Source organism: Dama dama, chromosome 32 (assembly GCF_033118175.1).
Source record: "Dama dama isolate Ldn47 chromosome 32, ASM3311817v1, whole genome shotgun sequence".
In the NCBI taxonomy this organism is placed as follows: Eukaryota; Metazoa; Chordata; class Mammalia; order Artiodactyla; family Cervidae; genus Dama; species Dama dama.
Window position 1 is genome coordinate 33,000,399 of NC_083712.1, and position 23,018 is coordinate 33,023,416.

At 39.9% G+C, this 23,018-nt stretch overlaps 1 non-coding gene across 1 annotated transcript; it reads left to right on the forward strand.

The window, feature by feature from the left end:
- Positions 1–6,410: 6,410 nt before the first annotated feature.
- On the forward strand, positions 6,411–6,483 carry TRNAG-UCC (transfer RNA glycine (anticodon UCC)). The gene has a single exon. It is a non-coding gene; the product is annotated as a tRNA-Gly (tRNA).
- The last annotated feature ends 16,535 nt before the right edge of the window (positions 6,484–23,018 follow it).

The window sequence follows — 23,018 nt, forward strand, 5'->3', positions numbered from 1 at the left end:
CCTGTTCATGGGTCACAAAGAGTTGGACACAACTGAGCAATTAACACTCACACACACACACACACACACACACACACACACACACACTGATGAACTGACCCATCCATCCTCACCAAACATTACAGTAATTAAGTTCACCTTGTTGTTGGTAGTTAGGGTCTACCACCTGGCTTCTGCTGTTCCAGAATCCTACCATCCACACTGTCATTAAGGAGAACAGTTCCATAACGGCCTCCGGAATGGTCAGCCCTATGCAGGGGAGGACGCCATGACCAAGTGTCTCAGGAGTGCTCTGTCCTCTCATTTGTACATCCCTTATTGCATAAGAGAAAGAAGCATCATCTGGACCTTCTCAAGGAACAAAGTGAGTCCTTGATTCTAAATAATTGATTCATTCATCTCTGAGCCTTCAGACAACCATCCTGAGCACTCTGCCAAAGCACTTCCAACGTCTCTGCTTTTAATGTGGATTATTTCCCCCCATAATTTCTAAAAGCCATCCCAAGAGCACATTAGGGCAGGCTCCACTACCAGGAAATTAATTCCTGAGTCACAAGATGGTGCCCTCAGCGTTTCAAACTGTCCCTTATCCAGGCTAGTGAATGGTGCCCCACTCAGGTCCAGCACCTTCATGATCCAGGTCTTGAAGCTCCTTCAGTGCATATTCTCTTTCTCTCTGTGGCAAAAACAGCTCTTTCTCAATCAGGCCACAGTGAGATTTGTCCTTTGTTATTGGTCTAGTGGCCAGGAGGGAAAGAGACTGCTGAATTTGAGGAGGATGGCAAATACCATCTTTTAAAAAAAATATATTTATTTATTAATTTGACTACACTGGATCTTATTTGTGGCACACCGGATCTTTGATATTAATTGTAGCATGTGGGATCTTTAGTTGTGACATGTGAACTCAGTTGCAGCATGTGGGATCTAGTTCCCTGACCAGGAATTGAACCCATTGGGAGTGTAGAATCTTAGCCACTGGACCACCAGGCAAGTTCCAGTAAATATCATCTTGAGCACAGGGCATCAGCCATACTTGAGGCCTTAGGTGTTCTTCAGGTGAGGAGTGGGCTGCTATTCTCTGACCAGGGGCATAGAGGTCACTTCTGCAGACCCAGAGGGTTCGAGGTTCTCAAGTACATCTATCCAGATGTCACCATTCCAAGTCTCAGGCTCCCATCCCTTCCTGAACAAAGCCCTGGCTCTGACCTAAGAGACTTGCCTCTAGTGTCTGGTCTCTAGAGACTAAATTGCTCTCCAGCTTGCAGACAGCAGATTGTGGGACTTAGCTTCCATAACCAGGTGACCCCAGGCTTGGTTATAAATCTGGTTATAAATCTCCTCTTATATCTCTCTTTATAACCCTATGGATTCTGTTTCTCTGGAGCACCTTAATAATAATAAAAACAGAGTAACATAACAGAATTCAACAGATAGGGAACTTGGTTAAAAATATTTAGGTCAGGGACTTTCCTGGCAATCCATGGTTAAGACTCTGTGCTTCCCCGGCAGGGGGGAAAGGTTTGATCCCTGGTTGGGGAACTAGGATCCGACATGCCACGTGCTGTGGCCAAAAAAAAGTTAGGTCAGTGATAATTAACCTAACTTTACAGATTTATTTATCAGGAAATAAAGATAATCAAAATAGACATGATTCCTGCTCAAACTACTGCACAATTGTACTCATCTCACATGCTATTAAAGTAATGCTCAAAATTCTCCAAGCCAGGCTTCAGCAATACATGAACCATGATCTTCCAGATGTTCAAGCTGGTTTTAGAAAAGGCAGAGGAACCAGAGATCAAATTGCCAACATCTGCTGGGTCATCGAAAAAGCAAGAGAGTTCCAGAAAAACATCTATTTCTGCTTTATGGACTATGCCAAAGCCTTTAACTGTGTGGATCACAATAAACTGTGGGAAATCCGGAAAGAGATGGGAATACCAGACCACCTGACCTGCCTCTTGAGAAACCTGTATGCAGGTCAGGAAACGACAGTTAGAACTGTACATTGGAACAACAGACTGGTTCCAAATAGGAAAAGGAGTACATCAAGGCTGTATATTGTCACCGTGCTTATTTAACTTATATGCAGAGTACATCATGAGAAATGCTGGGCTGGAAGAAGCACAAGCTGTAATCAAGATTGCCGGGAGAAATACCAATAACCTCAGATATGCAGATGACACCACCCTTATGGCAGAAAGTGAAGAAGAACTAAAGAGTCTCTTGATGAAAGTGAAAGAGAGTGAAAAAGTTGGCTTAAAGCTCAACATTCAGAAAACTAAGATCATGGCATCCAGTCCCATCACTTCATGGCAAATAGATGGGAAAACAGTGGAAACAGTGTCAGACTTTATTTCTGGGGGCTCCAAAATCACTGCAGATGGTGATTGCAGCCATGAAATTAAAAGACGCTTACTCCTTGGAAGGAGAGTTATAACCAACCTAGACAGTATATTAAAAAGCAGAGACATTACTTTGCCAACAAAGGTCCATCTAGTCAAGGCTATGGTTTTTCCAGTGGTCATGTATGGATATGAGAGTTGGACTATAAAGAAAGCTGAGTGCTGAAAAAGTGATGCTTTTGAACTGTGATGTTGGAGAAGACTCTTGAGAGTCCCTCGGACTGCAAGGAGACCCAACCAGTCCATCCTAGAGGAGATCAGTCCTGGGTGTTCATTGGAAGGACTGAGGCTGAAGCTGAAACTCCAATACTTTGACCACCTGATGCGAAGAGCTGACTCATTGGAAAAGACCCTGATGCTGGGAAGGATTGAGGGCAGGAGGAGAAGGGGACGACAGAGGATGAGATGATTGGATGGCATCACCGACTCGATGGACAGGAGTTTGAGTAAACTCCAGGAGTTGGTGATCGACAGGGAGGCCTGGCGTGCTGCGGTTCATGGGGTCGCAAAGAGTCGGACACGACTGATTGACTGAACTGAACTGAACAGTCTCATGGAGTAGTAGTGGGAAAAAACAACATTCAATAAAAACATGTAACCACAACTATCATAAACAGTACACCTAGAGAGTATACAGCAGGGTCTGTGACACAGAGGCCTTCTTTCAGAGGAAACGAGCAAGCCAGGGTGCTCTGAGAAGAGCAGGAAGGAGAAAGTGGTACAAGATGAAAACTCTGAGAGACCAGATCACTGGGCCAGGGATGACACAGAAATGGGAAATACTGAAAAGTTTTGCACAAGGGAGTGACGACATTCGATTTGTGTCTTTATAAGACCATTTAATGATGTAATTTCTGTTATTCTAAATAGTATATATATATATATATGCTCTTAACAAACCAGGAATAGAGGATAACTCCTCAACTTTGTAAAGAACATCTACAAAAAAAGCAACAGCTAACATCATAGTGAATGGTGAGAGTTATGGGCTGAATTGTGTCTCCCTCCCCGCCCCCATTCATATGTTGGAAGTCCTAACCACTAGAACCTGGGACTGGGACTGTATTGGTGGGTGAGGTCTTTAAAGAGGTAATTAAATTAAAATGAGCTCATTAAGGCGGACCCTAATCTGATTGGTTATCTATATAAGAAATGGAAATTAGGACACAGAGAGGTACAGAGGGAAGACCTTGTGAAGACACAAGGAGGAAAGAGGCATTCACAAGCCAAGGAGGGAGACCTCAGGAGAAACCTACCCTCCGACATTTTGATCTCAGACTTCTAGCCTCCGGAATTGTGAGACAATACATTTCTGCCTAAGTGGCCCAGTGCGTGATACTCTGTTACGGCAGCCCTAGCAAACTAATACAGTGAGAAACGAGATGCCTTCCCAATGAGATCAGGAATAAGGCAAGGTGTCCTCCGTTAACACTGCTATTCAATATCATACAGAAATAACAGCAACAATAACAAACATTGCACTGGAACTCCTAGCAAATGCAGTAAAAAAGAAAAGGAAATAATACATATAGAGATTGAAAAGGAAGAAAAACTTTGTTCATAGGTGGCATGCTTGTCTATGTAGAAAATCCCCAAAAATCAACCAAAAAAACCCAGGGAACTAATAAGCAATTATAGTAAGATTGCAAGATACTAGGTTACTGTACAAAAAGTCAATTGCTTTCTTATATTCCAAAATTTGAAATTTAAAATGCAAAGTCATTTACACTAGCACCTCCAAAATTAAACACTTAGGTATAAATCTAACGAAATATATATAAGAGCTACAGGAGGAAAATGGCAAAATGCTGATGAAAGAAATAAAAAAAAAAATCTAAATAAGTGGAGAAAATATCCCATGTATATGAATAAGAAGATTGTAGAAGATTGTCTCAATACTGACGAGATGTCTGTTCTCCCTAACTTGACCTATAGATTTTATGCTATCCCAATCAAAACCCTAGCAAGTTATTTCATGGATATTTGTACCTGCTTTTGTGTATATGTAGACTATATTCAGAAAGGTTCATTATAAACTGCTAACAGTGATTGCCTCTGAGGGTGAGGAACACAAGGATATGAGGGGGAGGGGGCGGAGACTTGTTTTTACATTTTGTGTGACTTGAATTTTACACCACACACATGCTATGTAGATAAAAAAAATTTAAGCTGGAAAAGAATTTGCACAAGGTCATACAGGTAGTAATGGACAAAAGAGGACTAAATCTGGGTCTTCAGAACTGTAAGGGGGACAAGGTTTCTCTTTGTGCAGGTGGGTAGTGACAGAGAAGGATGGAAAGAGCCTTGTGGTTGGATTAGGAATGGGCTTGGCAGAGTGCCAGCCTCAGGAGTGTGGATGTCATCCTACAGATCATGGAGCGTTGGCCAAGTTTTATGCAGAGGAGAATTCGATCAAAGGAGTATTAGGAAATTTACTCTTCTCTTCTCTGATGACTGCCCAGAATCCACCTAATCAGATTTCAGAGGGGGTGAATCAGGAGAAAAAGGAATTCTGGAAGAATTGAAAAAGTAAGATATAGAATGATTCTCTTTTAGTAGAAGCAGACAGCTTATTTAAATAAGCCTCAAAGGGCTGCAGGAGTGATGGGAACACCTGGTAGCCCAAGCAGTGACAAAGGAATAACTTGATAAGTTGCTAAATAGACAGCGTATGCATAACCAGCAAGCCATTAGAGGCCAGGGAGCAAGTCTCGGGAAAAGAATCAGGAACAACTCTAACATTCCTGGCTACCCTTCACAATGATTGCTTTTCTTATTGGACCAAAAGAAAAAAAAAAAAAAATGGAGGAAGCTGTGTTCAGATTAGAAGCACTTCTCAGTGTTATGAGTGAATTGAGGATCTAAAGTCATTGCATTTGTACATGGAAGTCAGCTGTAATGCAATCATTTGCATTTATATAGAAACATTCATCTCAGGCAGAAACGTGCTTCCCAGCATTAACTCATTAATCCTCACAATGTCCTTGTGAAGGAGCTGGTGAGTATGATTATCTCCATTTCACAAAGAGGAACAACGGAGCTGCTGAGAGGGTAAGTGATTTGGGTGAGAAAAGGTTGGGTCTGTACAGGGAATTTATGCTAGTATTAACACAAGGCTCTTGAAATTAGTTATAAATGATTGATCGGTTCAACACAGCTTAGTGTTCAGATTTCTCAAAATTTTTAATAAATGAAGGTCTTGCTTTGGCTTTATAAACAACAGAATCTGATTATTATTCAGTCTTTATTCACGCTGATGAATAACAACATTTGTCTCCTGGGATTCAAAGCCACATTTCTCCCTGACTAATAACTTTAGAGCCCAGGAGTCACAGACGCTGTGGAAGGAATTGCAAGGTCAGAGAAATAATAACAGAAAGTCACTTGGCTTAATAGGTTATTGGCAGTTAGTTTTAGTTTTTGAATGTCTCCCCTCACACACACACAAAACAACTTTTAAAGATTTGAGTGCAAGTAGTTTATCCACAGGGCATCCCAGAAACCTTGTTGAAGGACTGTGGAGATAAGATAGGGATGAGAGGAAAGTTAATAAAGTGTTGAATGGGCAGCTTGCAGCTATGGGAGTGGACCCACAGTGAGTCTGCGGGTCAACAGTGTCCCATCCAGGAGCCAGGAAGTTAGGTTTTGATGCCCTAACTCTCGGACCTCTTTAATTGATCATTTTTTCCTGCAGCAGTTTGTGCAGGTAGAATGGCTCCTGGAGCCAGAAAGCCCTCGGAGAAATGCTATGAGGCCTCACTTTACAGGTTTGATTTCTGAGGCATCCATGGCAAAGACAGCCGCTCTGAATAGATCCGTTGCCGGCTGTGTGATACAGCAGCTAGCAAAAACTAGGTGAGAAAACAGGTTGCCCCCACCTTCGAAAGTCCCCTTGAGAAAGCCCTGAGTGACTTAGATAACTGACTGCTGGAGTGACCTGGCTTTTCTTTTCCAAAGCCCCAATTCCTGATCTTGTGTTTGAAATTAGACACTGATGGGACTTCCCTGGTGGTCCAGTGATTAGGACTCTGAGCTTCCACTGCAGAGGGCACGGGTTCAATCCCCGTTTGGGGAACTAAGATCCTGCAAGCCAAAATTAAACAAAATAACTTAAAAAAAAAAAAGAAATTAGCCAGTAAACAGTGAAACCAGGAAGCCCTAGACACCCCACCCCTGGACCCAGTTCTGTGTTCATTCCCTCTCTCGTCCTGCAGTTATGATAGAACCATGAGGGGTGGTCCAGGCACATCGTTGGCTCTGGGAAAAGGTCTGGGGGCTGCCAGGAGTAGTAGGAGCCCAGGTGAGTGCCTCAGCAATCCTAACTGATAACATCACTATCAACAGCCTGATGAACACTACAGAAGGCTTCAGTAAGCTGGGGATGTCACACCTGAAACTACCGGTGACCTCAGGACAGGCCAAGAGGAAAAGATGAATGTCCTGACAGCATGTGTCACAATATTCAAGTATTCAACATTTACTTAAGACCTACTCTCTGCCATTTTGCTAGGTGTAGGAATACAACATAACTAAGACATGGCATTTCTCAGAAACATAAATTCTGAACATGACACTCTTGAGAATCTCTTTACTAGTTCAGATCTGCTTCAAACTGCTACAGTATTATGAGAGATGCAGAGAAATTTGTCAGCTTGAGATGGAAAAACATCAAATAGCCTTAATATATTCTATTCAATTGGGCTTGACTGAGGGAGTGACTCCCCAGCCTGCTTCTCCAATCTCATCCCAAAATCTAAGCTATAAGACTTTGGCTTCATTCTAGAACATGGCAGAATCCTCTCACTTTATGAACCCAATTTCACCACATTTCAATGACTTCTTCCTTACTAGGCACAATATCTATTTGGCTTCAGTTTTTTCCATTTGTCTTAGATTGAATCACAAATATACTGGTTTCTCTCCTGTTAATGTCTTTGCCTGTTTTTTTAATCTTTTCAATGTGATTCTTCCCTTAAGAAATATTTTCAATGATTATGAGTTCATTTTGAGTGTTCCTTCCCTATTCCAGTGACCTCATAATGACTGCCCCTCCCAGACAATTTCTGATCTCCATTTAAATTGAACGACATTGTTATGTAATCCTGAAATTCTAATGCTCTTTTCTGATTTCCAAGGTAAAGCTAGGTGAATTTTTCCCTGGGTTAGTAGGTTGTGAGTGAGAAAAGACAAACCCTGCTGCTCTGCCTCACAAACATACCCTAGGTAGTGTTTATGGATTTTAATCATGGCTCTGCCAGCTGAAAAAAAATGCACAGGAGTTGTGAGTTAAGTTTTATTTGGACTATAAAATATCATAAAAAGTATTATAGCCTGAAAGACAGCATCTTAGATAGTTCTGAGTAACTGCTCCAAATAGGTGAGGGGGAAGGTCAGTATGTTGCAGGAAGGGGGACCCCTTCCAGGGCCGGACAGTGGGTTCTTGTCTAACACTTGGAAATGAATTGTCGGAGGAGACACATGTGCTGATAAAGCAAGAGGAAAGGACGCCTGGGCGGAGAGCAGGAGGACTGCTCTGGCAGTCTCGGGTTTTACGGTGATAGAATTAGTTTCAGATTGTCTTTAGCCAGTCATTCTGACTCAGAGTCCTTCCTGGTGGTGCGTGCCTTGTTCAGCCAAGATGGATGCTAGCGAGGAGGATTCTGGGAGGTGGCTGGACACGTGGTGTCACTTTTTGACCTTTCCTGAACTCTCCCGGTTGGTGGAGGCTTATTAGTTCCGTGTTCCTTCCCAGGACCTCCTGTCTTAAAACAATTCATGCAAATGGTTACTATGGTGCTTGGCCAGGGTGGGCGGTTTCAGTCAATGTGCTTCCCCTAACAACTGTATGTGTGATTTTGGTGAAAACAGAGTATATGCAATCAAGCACATTTTTTTCTTTTTTTTTTTGCAGGTCACTGCTAGTCACAGGGAGCAAAGGTCACCATGAAGGATTTTAGTGCTTCTCTGGGATACAAGAATTGGGCTCACAAAAATCTCCTCCTGAAAATATTTAGCTGTCTGAAGTCCTGTCCTGCCCACTTTTCCCAGAGCACAGAGTGCCTCATTTCTGATCCCCACCCTGAACTCTTTTCAGGGGGTGTTGATGGTCAGCAGCTTCAGCAGTTCATAATTTAATCTTTTTTCTTCTTTTTTTTTTTCCATTTATTTTTATTAGTTGGAGGCTAATTACTTTACATCATAATTTAATCTTTGTGGAGGTAGATGGCAAGTGCCAATTGGTAGGTGAGAACTCTTAGGAGTCAACCTTCCCCTTTCTGACCCAATAGAATAGAATAGATTGACCCAATGGCATAAGGGTGACAAGACCCTCAGTTTAATGTAAAGGCAGAGGTAACATGTTTTCTAGACACAGGGTTATTTCTGCTTAGAACTTACATCGTGTTGTGTATATGTCCAGATAGTCTTGTGAAGAAGGGAAATAAAGTTATTTGGTGTGGTGGGGAGGATCCAAGTTATATTTCTGTTAACTATGTAGTCATTTTGAGTCAAATAGCTATTAAATTGTGTCCAACTTCTAATGTCAGACAATGAAGTTTAGAGAACAGAGTCTATGTGAACACTGGGTTTGCATGTCCATGACTTGGTGATGGTTATTGTTGTTGGTTAGTCACTCAGTTGTGTTTGACTTTTTGTGACCCCATGGACTATAGCCCATCAGGCTTCACTGTGCATGGGATTCTCCAGCCAAGAATACTGGAGTGGGTTGCCATTCCTTTCTCCAGGGGATCTTCCTGACTCAGGGATTGAACCTGGATCTCCCACATTGACTGTCTGAGCCACCATTTTTTATTGCAGTAAAATATACATAACATAAAATGTACCTCTTTTAATCACTTTAAAATATACCAGGCAATGGTGTGAAGTACAGTCAAAATATTGTACAACCATCACCCTCTCCATTTAGCTGAGCCTTCATTAAAAAAAAAAAACAACAACAACACTCTTCTTATCACCTGTTTCCTAAGAGATCAAGTCAATTACAGTAATACTGGGTTAAAATCATTATGTAAAATTATCTTACAAAAACAATTCTGTGCGGGCAAAGCAATAAGCCACCTACAAGTCATGAAGGAGGCATTTCTCCCAGATTCATATTGAGTGGACAGATCTTGTTGCACCCTGAATACCTCTTAGCCTAATTGTCTTAGTTTGGGCTGATATGTAACAAAATACTGTAGGCTTGGTGGCTTCAATAGCAAACATTAATTTCTCACAGTTCTGCAGGTTGAGATGTCCAAGGTTCAAGGACCAGCTGGTCTGGTCCTGATTTCTGGTGTGGTCCCTCTTCCTGGATTGCCGGTGGTCACCTTCTTGCTGAAACCTCATGTGGCAGAGGGATCATTTCTCACGTCTCTTCTTCTGAGAACATGAATACCAGTCATGTCCTTCTTCCCTCCAGAAGACCTCACCTCCAAACACCTCACCACCAAACACCATCACATTGGAGATTAGAGAATCAACATGGGATTCTGGGGGATGCATTCAGCCCATAGCACTGATACTAGTGTTAGAGAAAGATAACCTGTATTTCCAGTATGTGGAGAACAACTACCCTAAAACTCAAAATCAGAGACTCTGTGGATGTTTAAACATCATTGGATTCCCACTGGCAAATCAAACCACTCCAGGTCCTTGATACTATGATCTGCAGTGTCCTCACTCTTCTGAGCCTTTAAAAATAATTTTGAAAGCATTTTAAATCTTGGAGGAAAAAAATTGGACCAAAAAGAGAACAAGGCACTGAAATGAATGGCTGATGGGACACACATATTAGAATGTATTAAATAGCCCCGTGTGTTTCTGTGTGTGTGTGTGTGTGTGTCTGGTGGTGAGGGGAGGGGGTTTAGGGGAGGCAGAATTTAGAGAAAGCTGAGAAAGACACTGTCTCGTTCATTTTGGTAGACCAGTGGTGGTCTTCGTTTAGAATCCTAACAGGGACTTCCTTGATGGTCCAGTGGTTAAGACTCTGCACCTCCACGGCACGGGGCACCTGTTTGATCCTTGGTTGAGAACTAACATCCTGCATGCCATGAGGTGCAGCCAAACAAATTTAAAAAATAGAATCCTAAGAGATTGTTAGAGGCGATCTTCTACTTCCCACCCCTCAGATACTTGTTTCCTTTTCTTTCCCCACTGCCCCTCTCCTCTTTGCTGACCAGTTTTCTCTCCCACAAGTGTCCTTTGTTCTTCCATTTTTTTCTTTGCCTCAGTCCTGTGCTTGATATCACAGGCAATAACATAACATTTACACAAGTCCCCAAAGCCTCTTAGAAATCGAAAATGGATCCATGCTGGTCCAAAATCTCCTTAATTTCCCTAAGGAACTCAAGATTTGCCCTCTTCTCATGGCTGGCTGCATGGGCGTTCAGAAGTTGTATTCTCTGTTACAAGTGCATGATATTTCCTTGTCAATAGTGGATAATTGTGATTTCTGATATTTCAAGGCATCCTTCAGTGAAAGCTTCAGGAGAAATAATAATGATCCTAGCCTCCTATTCTTATTAAAACTGAGTGTAACGTTAGTATAATTTTTTTCAAATCTTAACTAAAGACAACAGTAGGAACTAGTGATCAAAGGCAATTAGGAGTAATTCCCAATGATTAGAACATCTGCCCTGCTTGTTATTCTACCTAGGATTCTTTTGTGATGTTAGGGTTAATGAATTAAATTGAGATTTGGTTAATACGTGGCAGATGTTGGGGAATCAGACTCCCTTGTAAATAGAGCGAAGGTTTCCTCTAAAGGGATCAATTATTTCTGACATCATTGATTCAGTTGGATTTAATAAATCAGAACTTAGAATGTATAGCAGGGAACAGGTGTCTAATTTGAGGTCTTGTTCTTTTCAAGGACAGATTTTAAAGAGGGCTTTCACTGAGGTGAGTGTCTGGGTGTGGGATCCTGGGCAAGAGATGCCAAGATGGTATTGTAGTAAATTGGACAGTCATCACCTACAGGGGTGGGAGGGAGTCTCAAGAGGGACGGGATATATGTATACATATCGCTGATTCACCTTGTTGTATAGCAGTAATCACAACATTGTAAAGCAATTATCCTCCCCCCCAAAATTGACAATCATCACTTTCTGATCCACAGTGCTGTTTTCAAGATATTGTTCTGCCCACAAGCACTGGAATACACCATCCCATATCAAAGCTTATAGGACAAGTTGTGGATACCCACTACTAGATAATGCCAATTAAAATTTTGCTTTTGAGAAGTTGGAATTGTGGCAATGAGAGTTTGAGTCAATTAGATGGTTGGGGGTGTTTGAACTAAAAGGTCAGGGCAGTCAGGGCTGAAGATGAATTTAGGGAAGCCCTATGTTCTGGCCAAAAATTTAGGGAGCTGAGAATTTATCCTCAAAGAAAAGCAGGAGACTGGCAGAGCAATATAGCCAAAAAGAGACTAGAGATCATTCAGCATCCCTGATTAGTTAGGGGCAGTCAAGCTAACTGTAGTTTGGTCCTTTTCATGGCTGAATAGTATTCCATCCAACAAACTACACCATCCCATGGTAAAGCATGACTCATTTCTTCATTGATGAATTCTCTAGTACGAAAGGTCATTATATACCCAATAGATTTGCCTGATTGTTCAGGCAAAAAAATTCATATCACAAAGAGATTCTTCACTTTCAGAGAGATTTTCCTCCAGAGATTCTTTAACCAGAAATGACCCTAGTAGCACTTAAAATGTAGATTGATTTACCAAAAACCAACTTAGAGGTTTTTTAATGTAAAGATTTTGTTTATATGTTAGTGTTCTAGTCCAGAAGACCCTTGGTAAAGTTCCTTATGCTAGTCCTGAAGTTTATTGATATGCATTATACATTTAATAATTTTTCCTTCTCTCCAGGTAAAAAAAATAAAAATACAAAACCATGACTAACTAGTTTTCTCAAGCAAATCTCACCAAAATTTGTGTGCACATTTCTTGGGGAAAAAATTCATACTTCATTACAAATAGGACATGCAAGCTTTGCAAAGTTCCTACAGGTGTGCATGTTAGTTGCTCAGTCATTTCTGGCTCTTTGCAACCCATGGACTATAGCCATCAGGACCCTCTGTCCATGGGATTTTCCAGGCAAGAATACTGGAGTGGGGAGCCATTCCTTTCTCCAGGGGATCTTCCCAATCCAGGGATCAAATCCAGGTTTCCTGCATTGCAGGTATATTCTTTACCACCTGAGCCATCGATATTTGTACTGACTTTAATATAAAGTATGCCATATTAATGTTATACCAATATAATATTTGAACTAATATAAATACTAATATTAGTACTAAATAATAGAGAGGGACCCACCCGGTGAATCCTTCTTAACTGAGATAATAGAACTATGATGAGATGTTATCATTGTCCATCTTTTCTGCATCACAAGTTTTAAAAGGACCTGAAATGAAATTCTGCCCACACCACAGCCAACTAGAAAGAAAAGGAACTGGAACATTTTCCCCCTTTGAAGTGGAGGAAAACCAGTGCAGACAAGAACCACTGTTAGAATCACTGTTTTTTGCCTCTTAATTGGAATACGGGGAGGGCAACTTCTAATTAAACATATGAAAAAAGAAAACTCCCATGAGCAGAAGGCTAAACTTAAAAGAGTGGTCATACCTGAATGTTGTTTCATTTTGTTTTGGTTAAAGAATAAATAGGCATTGAAATTTCTTTTTACTTGTCTCAGAATCTTTTGGCATTTTAAAACTTTTTCCTATAATGTATTTCAAAATACCAAACTTAAGCCAACTCCCACAAAGAGTAAGCTCTGATTTTAGCTAGTGTTGGGCATAGACCCTAAGTGATCCTCTTACATTCATCTTTAAAAAGTCATCACTTCTGAGCAAGCAGAAGAATAATAACTTGCAAGATTGCATTGCCTGCTTCCAAGTACTCACCTGGAGTGATGTATTTCTCAGAATTCTCTTTGATTAGATGCCTACATTGCACATATCTTTCTTGAAAAAAAATAAGAAATCATTCAGCATTCTTATTTTTCATGTAACAAATACGTGCTAGGTGTCGAGGGTATAGGAGTGAAAAAGCAATAAGTTTATCATTAAAACACTGTGAATGAACAGATTCCAAGTGAGAAATGTGTCATGCTGAGATTTTGCTTTGGGGGAAAGATGCAGAAAATGAAGAATAAAGACATAAAGTGACACTCCTTAAGGAATAACTTTCACCTTCACCTCCCTAAGCTTGAAAAGTCTCCAAGTTTTTTAGTGCAGAAGCTGATGCTGGGAATTACAATCTTCTTCATTCAAAATGATCTCAATTTCCTCTCCCCAACATAGAATATTGTTTCCAAGGTACAACACACAAAGAGTGGTATTTTTTAAACTTAAAAGAGAAATGGAAGATGTAGTTTGGATTTTGTGAATGAATTTCATAGATCAAAGAGCAAAGGAAATTTGTTTCATCTGCAGAGAAAAAGTAAATTTCACTTGAAATCATGCTTTCAAGATAAAGATGGACAGAAATTCAAGCTTAAATATGTTAGGTATTTTTTGTCTTGAATGAATAAATTTGCTTAGCTTCAACACCTTTTTACTATTTCATGATGAGATTGAGAGAGAAAGCCTCATATATAAATACTGGCACTGACCTTTTTTCGCTGCTACCTAATCAGCAGACTTTGTCCAGAACTAGCGGGAATTGCCCCAAAAGACAAGAACTACCCCTTGCTTTTTAACCGACTACTCCTGTTGGCAGTAATTTTCACAAAGAGAAAACATTGGCTGAAAGAAAAGGGAAGTTCTTTTCCATTGTCTATTCCTCTATAATACCAAAAATAATCTGCTGAAATGCAGTAGGGAAAAAAAAAACCTGACAACTGGTGCTTTGACTGTCCTAGATCAAATGATTTTTTTTTTTTTAATGACTTCATTGCAAAGAATGGTTGTTTCTGCATGGGGTAGAAGCAACTTAAGATTTCAAGATTTACCAACTAACAGATTCTGCTAGCCTGATCAAAATGATGGTGGTGGTGATAGAAGATACTATTTATTGAATGTTTACAACATGCCAGGCATTATTCTGCCCATCATCTAATCCCTAATAACCTAATGTCTTCATTGTGCAATGAGAAAATGCCCAAGATCACACAACTAATATGCAACAGAGCTGGAATAGGAACTCAGGTTAGTGAGCTTCAAAATACACATGTAAAGTAAACCACAAAAGGGCTCATCTTTATTGATTTTGGATATGCCTATAAAAAAACACGACTTAATATTAAAAACCTAGTAATAATAGGGCCCCAGGTGCCTTGGATTTAAATAACCATTCTTTCCTGAACAGTCATCTTTGGAAAACAATTTACTATCACTATTTTCCACCACTTAGTCATCTCATCTTGAAGAAATTGCAGAAGAGGATTTTTATGTCTGAAAGTTCCTAAAAATTGAAAGTGGTGTTCATCCATTTAGGTAATATTTCACAGTATATGTAACATACTTTTGGATGATGATGGTGCTACAGGTGGGCATGGGGGATGAGAAGAAAATAAATACGTTTGGAATGAGAATAAGAAATCACACATCTTGTATAAATTTGGGCAAGCCAGCCCATTGCTGAGGGGTTCGACATATGTATACTTGGAGTAAAAGAGTAGCATAAATTCCTGGGTTACCTGACAAAGATAGAGCACAAAAAAATGAGATAATGTACAAAAAGTATTTAGAATGCTAAGTACAAAGTGACTATGTTGCTCTATTTCACGTATATGATGTATAAAACTGCACTATATTTTTAGATATATGTCTTCTCTTTTTTTGTACAAAGGGCTTCACCTTTCTGACAATTAGTCCTCTTTTTCTCTCATATCTCACTTATTACCCAAATCCTGTAAGCTCCATCTTCAGGATATATTTATTATCCTTCTGTTTCTCGCTGTCTCCACTGCTTCCCTGGTTTAAGCCACTGCTTAACTCTTTTTTGGGTTACTGCAACCTCCTAACAGAATTCTCTGCTTCCCTCTGGCCCTCTTGAGGTCTGTTGGGTCCTATGAAAATGCAAGTAGAAAATAAAATAAAATGCAAGTCATAACATGATACTAAACATGCTTAAAACTCTCTAGTAGATTATTTTGATCAAAGTACACATCACTGGTCTACACATCACTACAGGGTCGGTCCCCTTTCCCCATCAACTCTTCTCCAATCTTATCTCTTATTTTCTCTCTCTTTTTTTAAAAAAAATTTAATTTTTAAAAAAATTTAATTTAAAATTTTAATTTTAATTTAATTTTTTAAAAAAAAATTTGGGTTTTTTTGGCTGCATGCTGCAGCAGTTCCCTGACCAGGGATTGAACCCATGCTCCCTGCACTGGAAGCTTAGAGCCTTAGCCACTGGACTACCTGGGAAACCTCACTTATTACTATTTATTAACTATCCCAGCCACACAGACTTCCCTGCTGTCCCTTAAACACTCCAGGAACAATCTTGCCTCATGGCCTCTGCACTTGCTGTTTCCTCTGCCAGTAATGCTCTTCCCTCCATATCCAGGTGGTTCAGTTCCTCACTTCCTTCAGGTATTTGTATATGTTCAGCACATCAGAGACCTCTTCCCTATGGGCCAGGACTTCATCTTACCCCTGCACTCCTTATTCTTCACATTCTGCTTGATTTTCCTCCATTCCCAGCACTTCTCATCACCTGACAAATTCTTGTTTGCTTATTGTCTGACTCTCTGCTCTAGAACATAAGCCGTAGAACTAAGAACTTGTTCAGTTCACTGCTGTATCCCCAGGACATAATAAACATTCAATAAATAATAGTTTTAAAAAATGAATGAGTGATTTTGTCTTCATGATAGTTTAGGATTGAGAATAGGATGGAAAGCTACTTCCCCTTTTAAAAAAATTGACTTGAAAGCAGATTTCCAAGACACAAATTCTGTTTGCATGTTACATAAACTTTCACATGATTTAGGAAAACTGGTTCTAAATTTCCAAAAGTTTCAACCCATGGCTGATTCATGCCAATGTATGGCAAAAACCACTACAATATTGTAATTAGCCTCTAATTAAAATAAATAAATAAATAAAACATTTCCGAAAGTTTCCATTTTGGGTTGGTGATAACCAAAGCGATAAAAGTACAGGAGATGGAGAAGGAAATGGCAACCCACTCCAGTATTCTCGCCTGGAGAATCCCATGGACGGAGGAGCCTGGTGGGCTACAGTCCACGGGGTCGCAAAGAGTTGGATACGACTGAGCAACTTCACTTTCACTTTCACTTTAACCCTCAGCTGAGAAGACTTTCAGCTCTTATGTTTGCTATTGATTGTTTTCTTGAGTTCTCAAAGACCTGTGACCATATTTTTTTTTAAGTTGCCTGTTTTCTAATTGCCTCACTTTACACACTGTTGTCTAATAATATGTGGTATTTAGAATGCCTTCTTAATTATTTTGAGCAGCCATTGCCTGTATTTTCTTAGCACCTCCTTGGTTTTCTTATGTGAACTCATCTGACAGGGAAATGCAGTTTTTTGTTTGCCCTCTCTGCATACTGGACCGTCTGAGTCAGTGTCCTAACTAATCCCTGATGGTCTCTGAGCTACTGTTCTACCAGACTCAGTAGTTATGTGCTTCAGGAATTTTTCGGTAGAATTGGTCCTATTAGGAGACTCTTGGTGTCACCTTTGTTATCTTAAAAGCTGGTCCCTTCGCTGAGGCTCTTAATTTTTTGAAAACTTGATTCTATTTCAGCTGAAAATTGGCAAGGCTATTTAAAAAATTGAGGGAAGCCATTTAAGAAATTGAAAAGTAATTGCAAACAAAATTGGGTAGTTGTGACTTTCAGTTCTGTATCAGTTGAATTTTTGTGCTCTTTTCCCTGTGTACGTGGTGGTTCTATTTTTCTCCAATAAAACTTTTTATTAAAAAATAATAATAATAAATAAATAAAAGTATAGGAGAGAGATTCATTAAAAGTTTGAGGCGATACTAAAACTAATAAGGCCCACAGGTAACTTTTCTGTGTATCCCTTCTATAAATTAAGTCACATTTTTCAATTAGAATTTCCAATTCTAATTATAAAATCCATGTTTCAGTTATTCAAGTTAACTGTGAATAAACGGACCCGCTTTTAAAAAAAAAAAAGTTTGAGACAAGGGACTTCCCTGATGGTCCAGTGGTTAAGACTCCTTGTTGTCATTGCAGGTCTGATCCCTGGTTGGAGACTAATTGAGGCAGATCTATGTAAGCTGTATGAAAGCAGAGACTTTTTCCTGTTATATTCATTGCAGCTTTCCTAGGACTTTGACCACACAGAGCATGCAGTAGGTGCTCAACAAGTATTTATTGAACAACTAGACACATTTTGGGCTTCTCTGGTGGTTTAGTGGTAAAGAAGTCACTTGCCAATGCAGGAGACAGGGGTTTGATTCCTGGGTCAGGAAGATCCTCTGGAGGAGGAAATGGCAATCTACTCCAGTATCCTTGCCTGGAAAATTTCATGGACAGAGGAGCCTCCATGGGGTTGCAGAGTCAGATTGACTGGGCGTGTGTGCGCACATACACACAGATTCATTTTTTACACAATCCCATTAAATTGAGCCTTATAGAAGCAAATAGCAACCTCTTTTCTTTTGCCAATGCCCATAGATAGCTTTCCAAACAATATATTTTAGTAGGTACAGCTACACTGGTGTTTGGATTACTATGTAACAAGTTTGATATCTCAACTGAAATCTGCAGTGCTGTTTCTTAAATATTTTGAAGGACATAATGCATACGCCAGTTTTGTAATATATATTTTTTTGGTTTTGATTTTGAGTTGTAATTCAGTTGATTTATTCCCTGAAGTATTTCGGCACACTCTATGTATAAAGTATGGTTCAGTGCAGTTACTGGGCTTTTGCAGAGCCCCACGAGTGGGAATGGGCCTAAACTAGGCTATTGGCCACAAGGGTATATAGAAGGAGCAGATACTAACTTCATTATGGCAGGAGTCTGGCCTAGACTGAATGTGAGGGACAAGAGGAAGGAGTAATTGACTTTGACCTTGTTACTGTTCATCCTGCCCTTCAAATGGCTATATGGAAAATGTCCCTGAACTTCTTCAACTGGAGGCCCTATGGAAAAACCTGTCTGCTATGCACAGTGTGAGAAAGCTTACAAACAAGTCTCGGATGGGACTCGAGACATCAGGGACAGAAAAGTTTATGACACAATCCTTCTGTTTTTTTAAATAAATATTTACGTATTTATTTGGCTGCGCCAGGTCTTGGTTACTGCATGTGGATCTAGCTCCCTGACCAGGCGTTGAATCCAGGCCCCTTGCAGTGGCAGAGTGGAGTCCCAGTCCCTGGACCACCAAGAAAGTCCCAGTGCAATTTTTATGTTAGGATGTCTATACTTTGCTTGAAGATAATTCAGCCCTGACTGGGTGTTATTATGGATGTGTTACTTAGATTAAGCTACAACCTAGTTACAGTAGCATTCTGATCAGATATTACTGGGGATGGCTATCCTACACAGATGATATTTGTGTGATTAAGTGTATTACATGTATCTTGATCCACTCATAATTACTCTGTTTCTTAGCAGTGTTGAAAGGTCGTTTTCCTGATCAAGTTAGTGAGTTGTTAAAAAGCATAAAGAAGGTAGAAATGGGACATTTCAAGATATATTGACTGGTAAATATTTTGGAGACATTCCCCGCAGTTATATGGAGAGAATAACAAGAATCTTCCGGGGGTAACCGTAGGCTAAGAGGATTCTTATTATCTATTGTTCTGACTTGAACATCTAGAGTGGTAAGAGAATTTGGCAAGAAAGAAAAGGACAGGAAGGGAGGAAGCAAGCAAGCAAGCAGGAATTTCTTCTTTTTTTAATGGGAGTAGAATTGCTTTTTGCTGGGAGTAAAACTTTAATGGGAGTAAAACTGAGCTTTTACTGCGCTTCCCCTACTCCACCCTTCCAGGTCACCACAAGAAGGAGGAATTGCTTTTGAGCACAGAATGGGTTGTGGGAAAGGCTTTGCTCTTGCCTGTTCAGTGAACAGTTTAATACAAATATGTGTGTGGATGATCTTTTACTTTTATCTAGTTTGTTTCACTTTTTCTATTTCATATTCAGGGCTCCCATTTCATTTAGTTTATATTTTCCAATTGCTCCATCTCTCTTCTTTCTCAAGCCTTTATCAGGTGTAGTAGAAAAGCTTTTGTATACCTATATATAAATAGTATGTAAAATATATTTGTTTTAGAAAACATGAATTTTTGCCTAACTAAAAAATTGTATGACATTTTGATTCCACTTGTTTGACTTAGTATCGATAGAATGTTAGATTTCTAATTAAAAAAATAGATGTGCAACAAAGCTTTACTGTATAGCAGAGGGAAATATAGTCAATACCTTGTTATAACCTGTAAAGGAAAATAATCTGAAAAATAGTATATGTGTATATGTATAACTGAATCACCTTGCTGTGCTCCTGAAATACTGCAATCTATTACACTTCAACAATATATATATATATTAAGAAAAAAAAAGAAATGTGAGTGCGTAGGCAGAATGTGGTCTGAGGGCTCCTTTCCTCATATTCAGACATCAAGGAGTTGGCAGAGTGCTAGTCCTCATTCAAGGCAAACTTTTGGGCAGCTATTGCCATCTTTCCAAAAGAACCCCAGTGTTTCAAAGTGGCTTGGATCAGGTGGCTGCCCCTCGCCACCGTGTGGCGCAAAATAAAAGCAAAAACTCACATAAGATAAGTGTCAGTCAGTCCAATTATTTTAAAATCTATACCAGGATAACTATTAGATGATTTTTGAAAATATTAAGTGCATGATTATTTATATTCTTTCTTATTGTCCGGCATCCCTGTTTTGCTGAAGCTTTAAGACTGTTTGCCAAGTCTAATCAAGATTATTTGGCGACTTCCCTGGTGGTCCAGTGACTAAGACTCTGTGCTACCAATGCAGGAGGCCTGTGTTCGATCCCTGATTGGGGAACTAGATCCCACATGCCACAACTAAAGGTCCTGCATGCTGCAACTAAGACCCAGTTCAGCCAAATAAATAAATATTTTAAAAAATACTCTTCTGCCCAGCAAACCCCACAATGATGAGGTTGCCACTTTGAGCTTCTGGAGACAAAAAGTCACTTGGGCAATTTGTTCCTGGTTACTCATGTCATTTTTCGCAGTGCAAGGTGCTTTGGGAGATGGAACAGCAAACCAAGGCCAGGGAGGGAAGGCAACTGAAAGTCAAGGGAAAGTTAGAGCAAAGGGCCAAGAAGAGACGGATGAAAAACAGAAGAATTAGGGCGAGTTGCTGAAAGATATCATTGCTGCCCAGTGCCCTAAGGGCAGCTGGCAATTCGCATGATATTTTTTCCTGTACCTTTTACATGGTGGAAAACCCAGGACCTTGCTTTGTTTATGAGGCAACTGAATGTTCTTACTCTAAAATGAGCTTTCAGACCTCTGGTATTTGGTGAAAGGAAAATAACGTCTTCATCAATTTTCAAGCATCTGTTTTTTCAGCCCTTCAGATTTTTTTTTTCTTTGTGAATGGATTAGAAGTACTAACTTTCCACCATACTGACAAATTTAGAGAAATGGAGAGATATATTACCAAATTTAGGGTAGAAAACATGTCTTGCTTATTTTAGTTTTTCTCTTTAATTATTATTTTCTGAACTTAAATTATACAGCTGTCTATAAAGATGTGCAAATAGAAAAATCACTACCTTGACACAATCAAAACAAGATACTCTGGTACATAGCTAAATTACATGTTTATCTTCAATATACCTTATTCATTACCTCACAAAGAATTTATTTGATTTGGGGGTATTTAAAAAAAGCCTTCTTTATAAATGAAGTACTGATTCATGCTACAACATGGATGAGCCTGATTCCATTTATAAGAAATGTCCAGAACTGGCAAATCGACCGGAACAGAAAGGAAATTAGTGGTTGCTGGGAAAGTGGGGCAGAGGGGAGGAAGTGGGCACAGAGGGATTGACAGCTAATGGGTATGGGGTCTCTTTCATAAGGGATGAGAATGTTCCGAAATTAGTAAACAAACACAACAACAAAGACTCTCATGACACAGAGGGGCAGGATGGGGCGTGGTGGGAGGGAGACCCAAGAGGAGGGCGGTATTTGTATGCATATAGCTGATTCTTCTAGCTACACTGGAAAGCAATTATCCTCCAAAAATACAGTAAGAAAATGTTCTATAATTAGATTATAGTGACATCTGTGAGCCATCTTCTTTTATTTTCCTTTAAACCCCAACACATCTGCACATAGGAGTATATATTACCTTAAGTATTAACACAGCAAAATCACATCGTTGCATTTGGAGTTATTCAGAGACAGGCTGCTGTTTATACGTCATCTTTCACAAAGTTGGAATATGGCCAGTGATTTCAAATCCGTACACAGGGTGCAATGTTTTCCAGTGTAATTAACAAATGAGAGTTTAAACGACGGATGGGGATGCTGGGTATCTAGTTTTAGCTCAACCAGGAAACAATCTTTTAAAACCAGGAACTGCAACATAAAGAAAGTAATTATATTTAAATAACAATGCTCCATCTGTAGGAAATTGAAGCCGATTACACTAACCCTTAATTTGCTCTGTCCTCAATATTGAGGATTCAGGCAAGTCAAGAGGCATAAAGCCCTGTTAGATATTTTTTTCCCTGCTACCAATTGTGCAATGAATGAATAAATGCACACACACACACAAAAGATACAGTGAAAGAAATCACTTACATGAAGAGAAATAACATCGTGTCTAACATATGGTGCATAAGTGATAAATGATATGGGTGTTTCTTAATAAGTAGGAGGGGGTATTTTCTGCTAAATAGAAAGTATGCCTCGGCTTGAAGCCCTTCAGTAATACATAATTACTATTTCACTATATGAAGGATTCAGATTATAATTATGGAGTTTTCAGTAATTAGACATTAGTTTATTGAACATGAGGGAGAGTACAGAATGTAGAGAGGAGATGATTTTGTTAGTATCTACACTTTGCTAGCACAGAGGAAAGAACATCTCATCTGTTTGGTAGGTGTGTATGTTTTTAACCTTTCCCTCTCTGGTGTCCTTGGACAACTGTCAGGAAGTTTCGAAATTTGCATGCTCTGCTTTGAGACCTACGAATCAGGAAGTTTTAGAAGTCCTGTTCTGAGATGCGAGGATGCTTTCCAATGCGGCAGCCCAACCTTCAAGCGGATTTGAGAAAGGTGCTGAGTGCACAGTCATCAGGCCAAATTGTTCTGAGCAGCAACAGTAATGGGCGACAACGACGTCAGAGAATTCAGAGAAAACATGAAGCCCAGCAAGCCATCTCTGCAACATCATAAAGTATTCCTGTGCTGTTGGGCTTTGTCCCATTCTTGGCATAGAGCTCCTAAAACCCCCAAAATTTCCTGAGTGCTAAGAGTATAACAGGACTTCCCTGGTGGCTCAGTGGTAAAGTACCTGCCCGCCAATGCAGAGATGCGGTTTGATCCCTGGGTCGCGAATATCCCACATGTCAGGGGAGGTGGGGGCAACTATCTGTGCACCCCAACTACTGGGCCTGCGCTCTAGAGCCCGGAAGCCGCAACTACT